Raw genomic sequence first — 17,283 nt, forward strand, 5'->3', positions numbered from 1 at the left:
CTGTACTTCAGTAGAAGCAGTATAATCAACAATAATCACAGCAGTCTCTCTTATTTGTCATTACTTTCAATAAGGAATGTAGAATATCAACAGAAGCTTAATCTCTCTGAAGTTAGGCTCATCCTTGCTCCCATCTAATTAACCTTATTAACTAGATGTTGGCTACATGGCTACCTTAAGTATGACAAAAGCATAGGAATGTGTGACAGAGGTCAGAGGTCAGCGTTATAACTCCTGTTAATTTCCTTTTGTGCAACAAGTTGAATAAAAAAAAACAAAAAAACAGAAACACTTGAAATTGTATATCTATGTTGCCCCACATACACAAAAGATCCTACTGTATGTATTCTGTGCAGCATGTCTGCAGAAATCTCTTCCAGCATTCAGCTCCAGCTGGCTGAGACTAAGTCAGTTCTGCAACATTGCTTCCATGTCTCATTATTCCAAGATTAAAGGCACACAACCTTAAAACTCAACAAAATTTTCCCCCCTAACACCCTTAAGAAAACATGGTTTCTCAAGCTTAGTAAGCCACCAAATCAAATGTGCTCCCAAAGAAAAACTAGCCCGACAAATAAAGGGGTCAGTGAACAAAGAATGCTTTGAACAGTTACATCACAGAGAGGCAGTTTGATTGAGGCAGACAGTTCACTTGTATCAGGTTTAGGAAGTCAGCTCTAAAGCCTTTTGGAAGAAACTATGTTAAGCATGAGTGTTTAAAATAAACACAATTGAAATACTGATTAACTAATCCCTTCTTAACAATGTAAACACCGACATCATAAAGACAGACAAGGCAGGCATTCACAAACTAGTTAGATCTGGGAAAGCAGACATTGAAAAGATGTTAGCACAATCACTCACTGCACCAAAATTTTATATACATATATATTTTTGTGGTGACGCCACCTTTATTGCATCTTAAATTACCTGCTACATGTGGAGAAGGTGATTTTCATAACTCTTTATAATCAAACACTCCACACACCTTTTATGTTTTTCATTTTTCGCAGTTCAAACCAAAATGTAGTTGCAAATCAGATCCCCACAGATGAACATGACTGTCGTGTTTTATGTGAAAGACAGCTGCAGGGATCGGGTTAGATTCGGTTTCCTGCAAACATCACTGAGAAATTTCATGCCTTTGAAGTGGAGTTTGATCTTGCAAACAAAGGCACTTTCAGCTTGAGAGCGACAGCAGGTAACTCAACCACCTGTGCCACTGTCCCGCATGTGCAATGGACTAATCTAACCTTGCTTGTGTTTTGTGCAGTTAAACCTGCACCTTCTAGGGTGATTAGAAGAGCAATAACGTGAGTGTATTTTACACCATCTGCAGTGGCAACTTAATTTCATTATCTTTAAATAGCTAGCTACTTAAAGAACCACATGTGGGTGTGCTGCAGCACCAGATAAGCATGGAAAATCATCAATTGCTTAAAATCTACCCATTTCCAATATTGCCAAGAGCACGAAATCAGGCACATTTAAACAAGGTTGGTTTTGTGCATCACCTTGACCTATAGGCAGCTTCAGTAAAACACCACTCTGGACTAGCTCACAAAGTTCACCGAAACTATGGAGCCTGTAATTAGTACCTTACCTTTTGCTGACCTGGTGCTGTCTTTAGAGAAGGGACTGAGGCTTCATACACCCCTTGGAGAAGTTCACTAATTACAGAAACATAACTCTCAAGTGCAACTAGTTTTTTTCTGAACAGCTCTTGCAGTGTAAAGTGGGGACTTTGTACTCTCTATCTTGTTGTGATGAAAGCATCATAAAAGTGCTGCTCCATGCAAAGAGAGAAAAAAACTGTTGTGAAATATAAAGAAATGATTAATGTGGCCAAGTTCAAGTTTTAGTGTGTAGGTATAGATGCATATTTCCATTACTACAGTTACAGGCAATTGGTGCTAAAACGTTTGTCACATGGGCGTGCCTATAGATATATATTGAGATATTTAAAGTGATACATTATTAGTTAACTGCCATTATTTAGCCTTATTGGTGCTTTTAGCCTACTTACTGACCTTTGTTGACATCCTGCTGGGGATTTTTGCACTGTTGACATATCAGGTCAAAGAGGGAATTGTTCCTGTCATAGATGTGTCAGACTGGGGAAACATCTGTCACAATGCACGGGAGGTCCATTCCCATCCACTGTGTCATCCCATGACTGTGAATTTCACCTGATTTATTTAGTTTTTGCCCAAGCTGTGCAACCTGGGAAGAGACGTCCTTCAGATTCAAGACGAGTCAGCCGACAGTGTACGATTCAATTTTTTTTATTGATGTTTTTTCTCTACTAATTAAGGCTCTGTTTGTTTTTCACCCAGGTAAAAGCATCATAGATGGGGATGAACTCCTGGGCAAAATTATCAACTTAGTTCTTTCCCTGGAGACAGAGTGATCTACTAAGAGCAGCTGGTGTATAGTGAGTTTATTAAGTTAGGTGCTTTGTGAAGGTCATTATTAACTCCTTTTCATGGAGGAGAGTTCATTGTTATTCCTGGAGAAGAGGAGTTATGCCTACACTAACCTCGGGATTTTGATAACACTCACAACATACCTCACTTGCTATTTTTTCACACCAGGGAGCAGTAAAATTCATGTCTGCAGTCTCTTAGGGTAAAACAAATGCTATTCTTCCCTTGTCTAGTTTTGTGATACTGGAGTAGAAATCTCAAGTGCAACTTTAAGAGCCCAGAGTTGCTCTTCTACATACACGTCACAGATGACCTTCCTCTGGCCTTTCCATACAAGTGAATACATCCTCCTAATACTGTTGAGCAAGCTCTTGAGGAAGCACAGTAATCACATCATGAGGATGAGCTTGGTATCATAATTATTAACTTGCTGACTTCAGGTTTCTTCTGAAAAAAACCTGTAGCTGAAGTAATGAGTAAGCAGTCATCCTGTTCTCATTCAAAAACAGTAAATAATAAGAAGTCAATCTGAATTCGGCTGGTATGTTTTACTCCATTGAAGTAAGTGCTGTGCGCTGGAGGTTGTTTGAGGCCTTCCAAAACAGTTTAGTTTCAATTTGAAATAGCTCAGTTGAAAGTAACTCAATACAACTTAATCTTCCTTAAAAATATCTGGGGGGGGGGGGGGGGGGGGGGGGTTCTCTTCTTTATTACAGTGATGTGCAAAAGTCTTGAGCCACCCTACATTTCTTCATATTTTGCTTCCAAGGAGCTGGAGTTTTTCACAATTTAAGTTTCAAAGTAAAAGTTGTCCAGGCTTTCTAAGGCCTCTTTTCTTTGTACATCAACAGCTTTTTCACTCATTTTTAGTCCAGTATTTGTACCTGATCATTTTCAGAGTAATTTGTTTTTCTTTGTTTGTTAAGACACTTAACACTGACTGTTCAAGTATAAAACGGCATATTGGTTCAAGGGATGAACTGGTATTGTGTCTATACATAATAAACATTTGGCCACTTTGTTACTTGCAGCATGTCACAAGAACACAATGTTCTAATTTCTTTAGTTAATCTAATCTATGACAAATGCAGTAAATAAAAACACAGTTTGACAGGCATAAAATATGATTTTTGCACCAACAATGTGACCTCCCAGATAGCTATTAGTTGGCGTATCTCAGCATGCTATCCAGTGTGTTCTTAAAACATTTGAGGAAACTGGACAAGTGGAGGACAACTGGTGAAGAGGCAAGCCTAAAAAACTATCTAGAGCAAATAAATATGATATAAAAGTTGTGTTTGTAAAAAAAAAAAAAAAAGGTTAAAAAAAACCCCAGCAAAGACCTGAGCCCTTCAGTTGATCCATGTACTAGTCCCTGAAAGATAGCTGCCAAGGAGCCAGTATGCCAAACTACACAAGAACTGGACTGAAAATCTTACTGCATGAAAAAAAATCCACATTTGAAATTTTCTGTTCATTTCATTGTCAGTATGTACAGAGGATGTCAGGAGAGACAACAATGAGTGTCAACAGCCATCTGTAAAACATGGTGGAGGCTTTGTCAAGATTTGGGGCCACATTTCAGTCAGTTGTGTTGAGATCTTGTCAAACTTGGAATTACAGATGCAGAAAAAGTACCATCAGACTATTCCTAAAGACTACTCAAAGAAATGGCAAGAAAGCTTGCCTTGCCGAGAGTTCAGGCTGTGTTGAAAAATAAAGGTGGTCATAACAAATATGGATGCTTGTTAGAATTGTACAAAATCAGTTTCACCAAATCACTGCACCTACTTCCTGTTGTCCTAGCAACATATGAAAAAATACATGTTGGCTCAGGGTTACTCCGCAATACTGTATGTGTGCCATAAATATGAAAATGTTATTGTTGGCAAAATCAATTCATATTGAGTAAACTGAGTAATATTGCCTCTGTGTTAAATCATGGCTAGTGAAACCTCGCGGGTACATGAGGCTAATTACTGGGGATATTTTTCTTCCGCTCAGTCTGCCTCACTGCCTCTGTCATAATCAATGAGCCTTGTAACAGTCAATTAGGACATAATTGGATTTGTGCATGTTCAAGGCGGGAAAAGAAATGTACATTTGAGGAGACATGAAAGAACTGCTTATCTCTGTTGACAGCTGCAATGTAGCTGAATTGGGTTGGCCAATTGTAAATTTCTGAAAAATTAAGTCGGCGTAAGCATATTTCAACACGTCCCCTCCCACTCTGTCCTCACATCCCTTTTATTTGGCTTGGTTCAAACAACTTGGATTTACATCAAAATACTTGAATTTAGCCACATAGGCTACATACAGATTCAGTTAGTCAGACTCATGTTCACACTGATGTATACACAATGAAGTTTAATATGATGATCAAAAGACTGAAGTCATTTACTCAGTTTAGAATTAGTAAAATGCATTATTTAGGGTGACTCTGATTTTTGAATTCTTCTCACATCTGTTTTCACCGATGCATACAAATGAAGATACACGTCTTTTTATCTTAAGTAATTCCTCAAATATTGTATATTTAATGTTTGAGAGGATTTATAGTTTGGAGGAGTCATTGTGAAATTCATATTCCACTCCTCAAGCTGTTAATCTAGGCTGCCTAGCTTTTGTATGGCATTGGACAATAGTTAGCCTAGCTTGCTAACTTTAGAATAATTCCTAGGATGTATTATACTAACAACTGGACTTCAAAGCATCACCCATTCACCTAATGTACATAGCCACGCATGTATGTTGCCATACCAACTTCACCTTCTTTTTAGGATAAGAATTTTAATTATAAACCCCAATGGTAATTTTTTTGAGGATTCTGCTATAATGATAATACAGCATATTATATAATATTATATAATAATATAATAGAAAGTCCTTATTAATCTGGGAGTAATCTGGAAACCCACTGGTCATCACCTGAAGACTTGGCCTTTGGTTAAACAGGGAATATTTCCCATTTCTCAAATTGCCACCTTCTTATGGTGGAGGGGTTTGTGCATTCCCAAGAGCTATGTTGTTGGTGGCAACTTGTCCTTGGTAGGGTCTCTCATGCAGGGGTGGATCTAGAGAAATTTTCTTAGGGTAGCATGGAAATCTGGATTATTAACCCTTTAAGGCCTACACAGCAAATTCAAAAGTGTTAAATGTTTTGGTGTTAATAGTCTTCTTGCAAAAGTAGAGTTAATTTTACTCTAAGCAGAGTCACATTCTTTTAATGTAACTCTGAGGTGTAAAATGATAGTAGTTAAAATCGAGTGTTAAAAATGAGTGTTTCTCTGTCATATCTGGAGGTGTTACAATGGAAACATTAACTCTTGACCTCTTAACTCTGAACTCCTAGAGGGGCTATGACACCAATAGAGTAAATTCACAGACTCCGCCCCCAGCACGGCTCCAATCGAAGCTGAAGTGAAGCCGTTTCAGAACATTTTGCTCTACATATTTGAGTTGTTTGCCATGCTTGGTAAGTCATTTTTTCAAAGATTGTTTCAATTATTATTATGAGCTTTTACTTCTGTGGCTCTTTGGAGTTGAGACAAAGCTGTGTGAAAGGCATTAGCCATGTTGCTCGGTGATAGCATAATATTCTGTTTTAGCTAGCTGAAAGGTATTGTACCACAGCCTTGAAAAAAGCTTGCATGTGAATTTTCAGTCAAACTTTTGGTCAAATACACCTAAAACAATGTCTAGAATGTGAAATGTTGGTATAATGGTGCTACTTGAAGCCTGAAAACGATCGCCCATAAAAAAAAAAAAGCGAGCAAACAGCAGTAGCTGACGTCCTGACTGGATTCTACGTTAGCATAGATCCCTCCAGAGTTTTGTGCACACGGTTTAGGTAAAAATGAAAAAGGTTGAGGTTTTACATTTAGTTCAGTATTACCTGTTGCCTGTGTCTTTGTCTTTTGGGAAAATACTTTACACAAGTAATGGCTCAAAGAGGATTCCTTTTTTTTTTTTTTTACTGTGCTGCAATTGTTTACTGGATTATTTGTGCCATTAATTAGTGTCAACTAATTTTTATTCAATCTCTGCACAGGATATGCTTGTGAAGATGGAATATGGGGGAGAGCAGAAGTGCGTTGAAGTTCCATAAAGGGATGAATGAAGGACATGCATATTGTATTGAAGAAATAAGTGTTGAGAATGCTGTTATTTATGTCAGACCTTTTGATAAACAAAATTCTAATGAAAGTGAGAACATGTATACTGTTACATCTTTCAGAAAATGTTTTGAAATTGTGGTGCACAAGTCAGAATAAATGTTTTTCAAAAACCATTGCATCTTTTTAGTAAATGTTTATTTCCAAAAGAAATTTCTAGAAGTTCAGAACAGTAAAATTCCCGCTTTTTAGAATGAATTAGAAGATAACTCTTACGTAGTTAAACTAAAATACTCTTTGAGAGTTAATATATAAACTCTTAACACCAAGTGTTAAATTATCAACTCCAGACAGATTTGGTGTTTAACACTAAATCAGAGTTAACGTACCAACTCTCCAAAAAGAGTTAAATTAACACTCTCTGGTGTGGACCCATATAGACACTTTAATAGTGTTGAAATCAAATCAGACAGTGTTAATTTGGACATGCTGGATTTGCTGTGTACCATTGAACCAAGTCCGCCAGAGTTATCTTTATATTTTTACATGCTGTAGTGCCATTTTTGGAGCATTTCAAGTTGCTATACATCAGTATAACCATTATAGCCCAAATTTTGATAATATGTATGCATTAAGTCTATAATAACTACATAAATTGCAAAAAAGAGCAATAAACTACAAAAAATTTAAAATTGTTTTTGATTTTTTACATATATTTCTAGTTAGAGAAATTTAAGAGGTTTGTCCCTCAAAACTGTAAATACAAAAAAGTTGCATAAAATAGTTTCTAACAACAGGAAATTTATTTTGAGTGCCTTCATAGTTTTATTTTTGAGATACACCAATTTTTATCTACTGGTGGAAAAACAAAAATAAATATAATGCAAATTTGCAAAAAAAAAACAGCATGTGCATCAAAATAAACTATTTTCAGCAGTGCAATTTGAGTTCTAAGCATCCCAGAAACTATTCAGAAAAGCATCAAGTCAAACATGACTTTTAAAAACACCAGTACAGGCTTATAAGGCCCCCTAAGGTTAAAAAAAACTACATTTTCTGCGAAAATGATGTCACTTTCGGTTTCGGCCAGGTGATGGTGGACAGGCGTAGTTCGCACTGATGTCTATTTCAACGTAGGAAGTGTTATGAACAGCTGATCGGATCGGCAAAGCGTGTTTCTGGAATATTATGTTTTTGTTGCTGCAAGTGCTTTTTATGCAGTTTTTGCAAAACTATATGTGGAAGGAAACTGTGACCTAGGACAAGCTGATGGCATAAGATGTAAGTACAACTCCTCCGGTTTCATATGCAAAGAAAATTATTGCGCTAGCTCACGTGGTTGCAGTGCTACCAGGATTTAAAAATAGTTACGCAAAATGGAGCGTGCTCGATCTGACCGGTTTTAAAGGGTTAATGCTAACTTACTTTAATAAAGAACATTTTCATATGCAAAACTAGGGTGGCACTACAGGATGGCAAGAGATTATTTTAGGGTGGCACATGCCACCCCATGCCACCACAGTAGAGCCGCCCCTGCTATAATGGAAAATTGGTTCCTGTGTGAGGGGTCAGACGTATAGCGATTCAGATACCCCTATGCAGAATAATAAATTAAGGATCCAGTGAACCCTTCCTTGGTTACTGAGCTCATACCCTGCAGCCAGGCCCGGGTAGAAGCCGAGCCTTAGCCCACAGTTATTTTATTATTATGAGCTAAAGAGACTCGGGGACTAAGAGCAATTGAGGTGAGCATTGGTGGTTAAAAACAAAGAAAACAAATTGTCACATTGTCAGAAAATTCTGCTTTGATAATGCTATAATTATGACCAAACAAAGCAAAACAACAATCAAGAATATCCATGTTGCATTAATAATTTAATAAAATATAGTTGTACTTTGAGTTAAGCTTTGACAGTGGCGATCAGTGAGATTCGGTTTTCTTTTTTAGTTTTTCGAAAAAGATCCACAACACTTTTTAGCCACGTAATAGATTTTAATAGTCCCGTTTTACTGTAGATGAGCTTATTGCCAGGTAATGTACCTTCAACCATCATTAGGAAAGAAAAAAAAAGGCAACTTTAATCATAGAGGTTTTTTTTTGTTATGATATATCGCTGTGATTATGGTAGTCTGGAAGGTGAAAGATTTATTTCCACTTTTATGAGCGCTGCGAATGTGACGCTTTAGCTAAGCAGCCCGTGACAAGTACAAATCTTCTTGATTGTTATTAAAGTGGTCATGATCACTTTGCCACAGATGCCGGTTTGCAGCGCTCGGTCTGTCACGCTCCTGCTGCGATTGCCTGACAAGCACCATGAATTTATGGGAGGGACGCAGGGTCGTGTCTGAGCGACCGCGTAATAATCTTCTTTATATAACCATTTGGAGAACACCTTGGCAAACGCTCAAGAATTTGATTTCAGTTTTACAATCTGTTTATCTTAAATGACAGCTTACAGTAGATGTTTAAATACCATTATGAGATCACAGTTGTGCATGTATCCACTTAAATTGACTTACCAGTATATTAAGTACACCATTACTATGTGTGTATGTACTGTATGGCTGGGATTGTGTGTGTGTGTGTGTGTGTGTGTGTGTGTGTGTGTGTGTGGGTGTGTGTGTGAGTGAGAGAGAGAGAGAGGGGTGGGGGGGTGGGAGGGGTGGGGGGGTGGGGGTTGATGTCTGTTTTAGTTGGGGTGTTATGCATGTCAGTGTGATAGATGATGTCCTTGCCCTGGCCTCTGTTTTGTCATTCTGTGTGTGTGTGTGGGTTGTTGTTGGGTGGTCTCTGTAAGCATTAATTTACAGGCTTTGCTGATGTGCTTCTGTGGGTCCTGTGAGCAGTGGATTATTGGCGTCTTATTGTATTTCAGATGTTGCAATCTTAACTTATGACCATTAAAACTGCTGGGTGGAAGAGTTCAGTCTTATCATATTTTCATAACCTTTTTTCCTGGAATCAGACGCTCTTTTTTTAAATTTTCATTTTATTTCGGCGAAAGGTCAATCAAGCTTTCTTGAGAAAACAGAATGTCCCATACAACAAAAACAAAACTGGCGACCGTGTCACAATTTTTAGCTACAGGAGACATACAACAAATATGGATTATCTACAAAGGCAGCACAGTCTCGAGCTGATAGAGTATTTGCATTTCTCACATCTCAGCGGTTTGTTAGTGAAATGAAAAATAGAAAAATCACCCCAGCCTGCCCAGCATAATTGCTATCAAAATGAGACGTTTGCCAAATTCACCCAAAAGAATTAATCGAGGCAGAGAAGGATCGAGTCTCTCCACACACAGTGTGGGTGAGTGTGTGCGTGTTTCAGTTTACAGATGTATACTCTGTTTTGATTTGTTGTTTAGATGAATTTTGTAGCGCATAAACTGGGCTGTTGGCTTGCCTCTGACTTAAATACAAATGGAAATGGGAACCATCTGGCCTTTTTCGTTTCTTTTAGAAACATTTGAACCAGCTGGATTTTTTAATTCACAGTATTTCATGTGTTTTCACAACTAAAATTGAGCTTGTGGATCTAATGTCTGGATGTGTTGCAATGCCTTTCAGCACAACATCATTTGTCCCACAGGGACTGCCTCTGACCACTTTTCATAAGAGAGGAAGCCTCCTGGCCTGAAAAGCGTTAGATTTTTCTGATGAATAATGTATTCATAGTCTGCAGACGCATCTCGGTGTGTTCAGAGAGGCTTGACTTTCACATGTCTCTGCTGGAATGAGGCTGAATCCAGAGCTTGTCTCGGCTATCGGCAGATGTGGGGAATATCCTCCCATGCACAAAGAGGACAAAGAATTTGATGCAATGTTTGGGTATTTCTCAGGTCATATATTGGCTTTTGCGCTTTAGAAGGTGACTGCATGAACACCGATCCATTTTGGCCACACAGGTTAACGTGCTGCTCGTTTCCATCACAAAAACCATCCTGAGAATGGATTTTGTGAATTTGCATTAATGGGACCAGTATACTGAAATTATAAAGGATGCACGGGATTACTAAAACATGCAAAGTATGATGCAACAAAATAGCATAATGGAATACGTTTTAGTTTCATGAGTTTTACTGGGTCACAGAAATGCTATAACAATTTTTAGGACATATTTTGCCTTTTTGTATATGATTCCTTTATTTGTTAATTCACTGATATTATACAGGAGATACATTCTAATTTAAAAAAAACGTGGATACAACTGTCAAGTCAAGCAGCAAAATAATTGTGAGATGTTAATATCTTATCTCCGCAGCATCATATGATTTATTTATTTTTTTCTTGCAGCATGAATGAAATTTAATCAGGGAGTCATCATCATTCCTTCAATAGCAATTATTATTGAGCCTGAGACTACTGGATTACAGCTTCAGAGAATCAATACTGAGGATCACGTTGCTTTCACTGGGTTATAAAAGTAATAACGTCTAGTTTCCTTTCACTGATGTAAGTTAGTTCTTATCAGTTTTGCTTTCCATCCAGCCTTCTGTCAGTGGAAAGATTCTGATGTGGAGTGATTGTTATTTGAGGAAAAATATATAAAGGTCAAAAAGAGAAAAGCAGGATGCTGCACTTAAATCGCTGCACTGCAGTTTGATTTAATAGCAGATAATATTTCAAACAGTACAATTGTGACCTCTGTGCTGTCAGCTGGCAGCTGTGGTTGTTTTTCAAGGCTTAGGAGAGGTCAGGGTGATGATTTGTTAATGTTACTTTAGAACAAATGGTTAGACGACCGAGAATCTGGCTGTTGTCAGAAGCTGCCGGTAAATCCACTTCAGACTGCAGCGCCATCACACAGCATGTGTCCCCTGCAAAGATCAGACAGGCCGGACTCCTTTTGAGAAAGATTCCTCTCCACATGTCACAGAAGGAGGAATCCTAACATTCATAAATAAGGGTTTGGTAAACACAGTCTGACACAAGAAAAGAGCTTGTGTAATTCATTATTCACAATGCTGTTTGATGTGAATGCTTGAGCACTGCTGCAGTTCTTTGAGATCTGAAAACCATCTGTGACTAAATGGATGAGGCGGGAAAAGGTGGCGCTTCTTAAAGACAGTTTATTGTTAAAGCAGCAGTTTTGCAACATTCTGCTACAGTGTTCGTATGCTAAATGTGCTGTTCAGTATTTGCTATATTTGAAGAAAGAAGAATTCTGCCATCTTTTTTCAGCAGTGTGTGGGGTGGGGTTTTTGTTCTTGGTGGGGTTGTGGTATTATGTTACTCCATTTGTGATTCTGATTTCCCTGATGTATTATCACCATTGGTTTTGCTATTCACCTCCTCTCATGGTGACATCATGGTATTGATTCCCTGCATGACTGTCACGGGGAACTGAATCATGTTTCCCGGAGAGTTTTGGCTATAGGCCATTAAGGAAACCCCAGTGGGTCCCATACGAGCAGGGTAGAATACATCACACCTCTTCTGGTTTGTCACCATTTTCAATACTAGCTTCTAAAATCCCTCTTCGAACAGGTTTTATAAACCACTTTTAATAACATCACAGTCCTTACCTTCCTCAGTGGGATGCTTGAAGTGTGATTGGACGATAGTAAGACCCCTTCTTGAGCTCGCGGAGTCACGCAGCTCTCTTTCACGTGACCTAGACCTTAATTAGCATGGCAACAGATTGTCATTTGCATGTACGTGCCCCGGTGAGTAGATGGGAGGCGAGGTACATGTGGGGGAAGGATAGCGGCACTTCAGGGCCAGTTTGCTTAACAGACCCTGAAGGTACACTCATTTCTCAATTTGTTTTTGTAACTTATAACACTACATGAAATTATCCTGAAAGACTGGAGCATTTTTGTGTAGTTAGGTGCAATTAAAGTACTGTTATTTATATTTTAGAATTCGAGAGGTTTTCTTTTCACTCCATTAACATTTACTTTGCCATTTAGCCGCGTTTCACATGAACAACAGGAAAGGGAACGCCACAAAGCGTCATTATTTTTCAAACTGGGCCCTGTACTCCTGACAAAAGATGTACTTCAAACCTGCTGGGAATTTCCAACTCTGGAGAACAGAGCTGCACAGCGCTGCAAGACTCCTTTCATTTAGCAGGCAGCAGGATTTATACATTGTATGCCTTTGGCTGTTTGCTTTAATGTAAAAGTGCCTCATGTGCTGCAGAGACACAGCTTTGTTCTTACTTTGATACAACAGCAATTCAGTGGTCCTAGGTTGTAATTTTTTTTTTTTTTTAATTCTGGGAGTGACTCATAAAATGTAAGACAAGTCATACTTTATAGCTTTGCCTTTACTCGTGTTTTTAAGTAAGCATCTTATAGTATTATAGTAGCTTGCCATCGCCAGTGTGTGAATGTGTGTGTGAATGGGTGAATGACTGAATGTAGTGTGAAGCGCTTTGGGGTCCTTAAGGACTAGAAAAGCGCTATACAAATGCAGGCCATTTACCATTTACCATTAGTGTCTTTAATTCATCAGATTATGTCCTCTTTTTGTGAGAATGATGCTTTATCTTGTTCCAATCTCCTTTAGATGTGGCAAAAACATTCAAAATTCTCTTTTATAATTTGTTATGGTGGTTGTCATTTATACACACGCTACTGGCCAGTTTAATATCACACATCATTGCTCATGCTGTCAGTGGCTGCTAACTACGCCCATTCAAATATTCTCCGCAGTGATTTGCATCTGGGCTCCAGACACTGATCAATGCACCATGGCTCTATTGTTCACACAAGTGTTGGCTGGGTGTAGCTGTAGCAATCAGATGCCTTATCTCACATTAGACAGATTTCTCTGGTGAAACCCTAGCCATGGAAAATAAAAGGAAAATAGCTCCGTTCCAGTTCTCCGTAATGACCGTTCGCCTGCACTGAGGGGCCACGTTGATTGACAGGTAGAATCCCTGAAAGCTTCTTCTGACATGTTATTGCTCTGGGTCAGGAGCAAGCAAACAGGATTTAGCCCCCAGATTCCCCTGTATCTACTCTTTTCTGCCTTTCCGCCCTTATTTCAGTCCACTATCTTTCTGCCTCCTTATAAAATTTTAGTCCCTGTGCTGAATTATTGACTTGTCTCCAGTCCTGTGAGACTAAGCTGGTGGTGTGTTGTTGTCTGACAGCAGGAGAGCCTTTATTTCTGTTAAAGCTCAAAAAAGTAAATCCGAGGAGATGGTAAGGCTACAGTTCATGCACAATGCATGCAGCATTTTCATGCAGTCATTTAACAGATATTACCATAAAGATACCTTCAGTCTTACGTAACCTCACCTTTTTACTTTTTGTAACTATGAGATATCAGGTGTTTCTTGGGAGCAAAGTCTGAATGAGGTCTTTTCTGTTCTGATCCTTGGTACCTGATCGATTGGCTTGTTTGTGTTTTAAAAAGTCTACTTTTGCATGGATTGCAGATTTTTACAATTATCAGTTCAGATAAAGTGTTGTGAAATATTTCTTGCATATGTGCAGTTAGGTAAACAGCTGAGATAGTCATGCTACCTTGGAGGACACCTAAAACCTGAGAAATGCACAAAAGCCAAAACCAGAGTATTTGTCCTTGTTGTGACACATTTCTAGAAAGTGTGTATGCGTACATGTTTAGACCTCTTTGTGAGGACAGAAAATTGGCATGTCACCATACTTGTGGGGACCAATAGTTACTTATGGGGACAAAATGCCCACCCCCATGAGTTTGAAGGCATTTTTGAGGCTCAAAATGCAGTTTTAGTATCAGGGTTACAGTTCGGTCATGGTTAGAATTAGTCATTCTTTTTCGATAGTTAGGGTAAGCGGCTAGGCAAAGCATTATGTCAATTAGAAGTCTTCACTAAGATATGAAAACGAGTGTGTGTGTGGTGTTTCAGTTTACAGACGTATACTCTATTTTGATTTATTGTTAAAATTTCTAGCGCATAAAATAGGCTGTTGGCTTGTCTCTGAGATAAGTGCAAATGGAAATAGGAACTATCCAGCCTTTTTCCAGAAACATTTGATCTAGCTGAATTCTTCTAATTTGCGGTATTTAATGTATTTCTGAGTCGACCAACAAAATAAAAGTGAGATGTCTCCCTAGCATCAAATGATTCTTTTACTTTCTTGCAGCATGAATGAAATTTAAAAGAATGATCTGAGTCATCATTACTTCTTTTATAGCAGGTATTATCAAGCCTGAGACTACTGGATTACAGCTGTAGAGAATCAATACTGAGAATTGTGTTGGTGTGTGTGTTCACTTATTTATGCATGTCGGTACTGCAGTTTTTAGCACATGTTCAAACAAGAGGACACGTGTGGATTTCATGCAGTAGTCTGTATAACATTAGAACAGTGTAGGACACATTGGATGGAACAAAAAATATAAATGCATGTATGAGAGCCACACCCTTCTGTATGTATTTGGGAAACTCTGACTAGACAAGCAGAATAAGCTTTACATATGATGACATCGTCTTTCTGAATTCTGATCTGATCTGCTGTTTTGGCTGATATTCTCTTAACTCTAAAAGCTAATGGGGTCTTCTCGGAAGGAGCTTTTGTGACGGGTTGGTTTTCGTCTTATCTGTTTAAACTCAGTAACCTGAGACTGTGCCTGGAAACCACAGGTTATGCAGGGGAATGTTGATTCATATGGCAATGAAGAAGACATTGCTGCTGAAGATGAATGCTGCTTCATTGTGCTGGAGTAATTATTCCCATAACAAGTGTGACATTTCCCCCCAAGCTTTGACCACAGCTTTGAGCAGTATTGTTCGGCTCAAGGTTACCATCTGATGTGACTTTAAATGGGCTCGAAGCCCTGCTATGAAAAGCTGCTGCTGCACGTGTGTTGTGAAATTACCTGTTGCTTAGGAACCAGTGTGACTTCATTCATGATCAAGACTTTACCAAGGTCTCTGAACGACAGAATTTTTCTGCAGAATTTTCTGTTCAACTTTAAAAACAAACTATCTTCTCATCCTACTGAGGACATACCCTTTCCTAACTGCCTCTAACACATTATATCTGTTGTTTTACTAACATGAACAGAATTGTGAAAGATAATTTCCTATTCAGTGTTCTAGGTGTTACTCATTCACTCCTTAGCATACTGTTTTACATTTACATTTCGACGGTTCAAAGGGATGTGTAAAAACATATTTTTTTGGATGCAGAGGTTTTGGTAAAAGACGCCCACGTGTTCATCCCGGGCATAGAGGTTGTCATTAACACAATGCATAGTGATTAAATCTTCCCACGCTAATCATTTGCATCCCGGCTATTTCAAATGGTGTGAGCGTCACATCTGAAACCTTACATGATAAACATATTTGAACAGCGTGTGCAACATCTGGGAGTGAATAATGATTTTTTTTTTTTAATTTTATGAATATTCCAGTTTTTTTTTTTATTTGTTTAATTTCTTTAGTTAAAGGCACTGAAGCAGATCATGAACATCATTATTATCATTTTAGTAATAGTAGTAATAATAATATTATTAATATCCAGGGGAAACAAATTGATACAAAAGAGCTTCATTTAAAATGTTATTATTTACAGTAATAAATTTCTGCTATTACATATTATGTATATTGCTATTACATTATTGCAAATAAACATCATATTTTTCTGACTTTTCAAAGAATTTAAGGTTAAAATTGAAGTACATTCAATGCACTTATCAGCTGAGCGTGTTTCATAAAAGGGTAGCCAGTCAAAAATAGTTTACTTTGCAGTCCCACAGTGTCAATATCAGATGCAATTATACAGGTGTTTCTTGAGATTAACAATAGAAAGAGTGAAACGTTTTAATGTAAGAGCTACAATATAATGCAGATATAGTTCTAAGAGAGTTGTGTGGGTGGCTTCTAAAAGCAGCTAATCAATGTCCTGTAATTACTCGCGAGCAGCAAGGAGAAAAAAAAATCCTTGATTAGTGAATACCAGTGAAGTAAAGCCATGGACACCGTCCCAGCCTCTCTTCCTGATTTGCACTCCCACTGGGAGTGGGGGGGACGGTCGAATGAAAACTGCAGATGCAGTCACCATCAGTGGGGGCAGCATCAGAAGAACAGCAGCAGCACTTCAAATGAAATAGGCATAGCAGTCATAAATTTTTCATCTACAACCAGCTTTGAGGCAGGAGAGGGGGCAGGCCTGGCAGGCTCCAATTCAAGGCTTCTAACAACAAACCAAGGCTTTCAGAAACAAAAGGTAGCTGGGGGAAGGGCACTTGAAATGAGAAACAACAACAATCCTTTGTTTACAACAGATGAACAAAGAGCGGTAAATAATAAAAGTCAATGTTTAGCTGCCATAACCGAGAAAATCTGCCAAGCAAGCGTGGCAGAAATCACGACAGCAATCAAACAGATGAAGGCAGAGCTGCATTTGTGATAACTGTTAGTCACAATTATGGCTGGCACAGCGGCGAACTTGAAGGGGTTACTAAAGTGCAATTTATTTTTCATTCGTTTCATCATTCATTTATTTATCTTATGATTTATTGCTTTACTTCCTTCATGTGTTCATCATTTTGTGCCTTACAGTGCAAACGAATCCATAAAACCTTCAGTACCTACAGTACATTAGCCGTTATATGCTTTTGTATAACAAATGGAGGAGCAGAACATAGTTTGTTTTATACTCTTAGAGTAATTGTCTTTGAAACCTGTTTTTAAATGTTGAACGCATCAATATTATGTCATACTTTATCTCAGGCATGGCAAAAATAAATGCACAGGGACTAAAGCCACTTATCTATTTTTAGCACAGTTGTTTTTA

General features: G+C 38.3%; 1 protein-coding gene and 1 long non-coding RNA gene across 6 annotated transcripts in view; one reads left to right on the forward strand and one right to left on the reverse strand.

Moving 5' to 3' along the window:
* The window catches only part of stra6 (signaling receptor and transporter of retinol STRA6), a 69,394-nt gene that overhangs the window by 13,448 nt on the left and 38,663 nt on the right, over nucleotides 1-17,283 (reverse strand). The window contains exon 1 of one of the 5 annotated variants that reach the window (XM_086298737.1): nucleotides 1,604-1,713. The exons of 3 other annotated variants lie outside the window; for them this stretch is intronic. The gene's annotated coding sequence lies outside the window, so the exon portion shown is untranslated. Of the gene's footprint in view, nucleotides 1-1,603; nucleotides 1,714-17,283 lie in introns of those variants that run through there. One more of the 5 variants, XM_086298738.1, reaches the window with a different exon arrangement.
* On the forward strand, nucleotides 5,737-6,714 carry LOC147324730 (uncharacterized). Its single transcript, XR_015130548.1, has 2 exons — nucleotides 5,737-5,901; nucleotides 6,478-6,714. It is a non-coding gene; the product is annotated as an uncharacterized LOC147324730 (long non-coding RNA).

The sequence above is a fragment of the Aulonocara sp. 'chitande type north' Nkhata Bay genome, linkage group LG7, assembly GCF_057382095.1.
Source record: "Aulonocara sp. 'chitande type north' Nkhata Bay isolate Kocher_YH1m ecotype deep benthic linkage group LG7, A_spYH_male_GT1.1, whole genome shotgun sequence".
Lineage (NCBI taxonomy): Eukaryota > Metazoa > Chordata > Actinopteri > Cichliformes > Cichlidae > Aulonocara > Aulonocara sp. 'chitande type north' Nkhata Bay.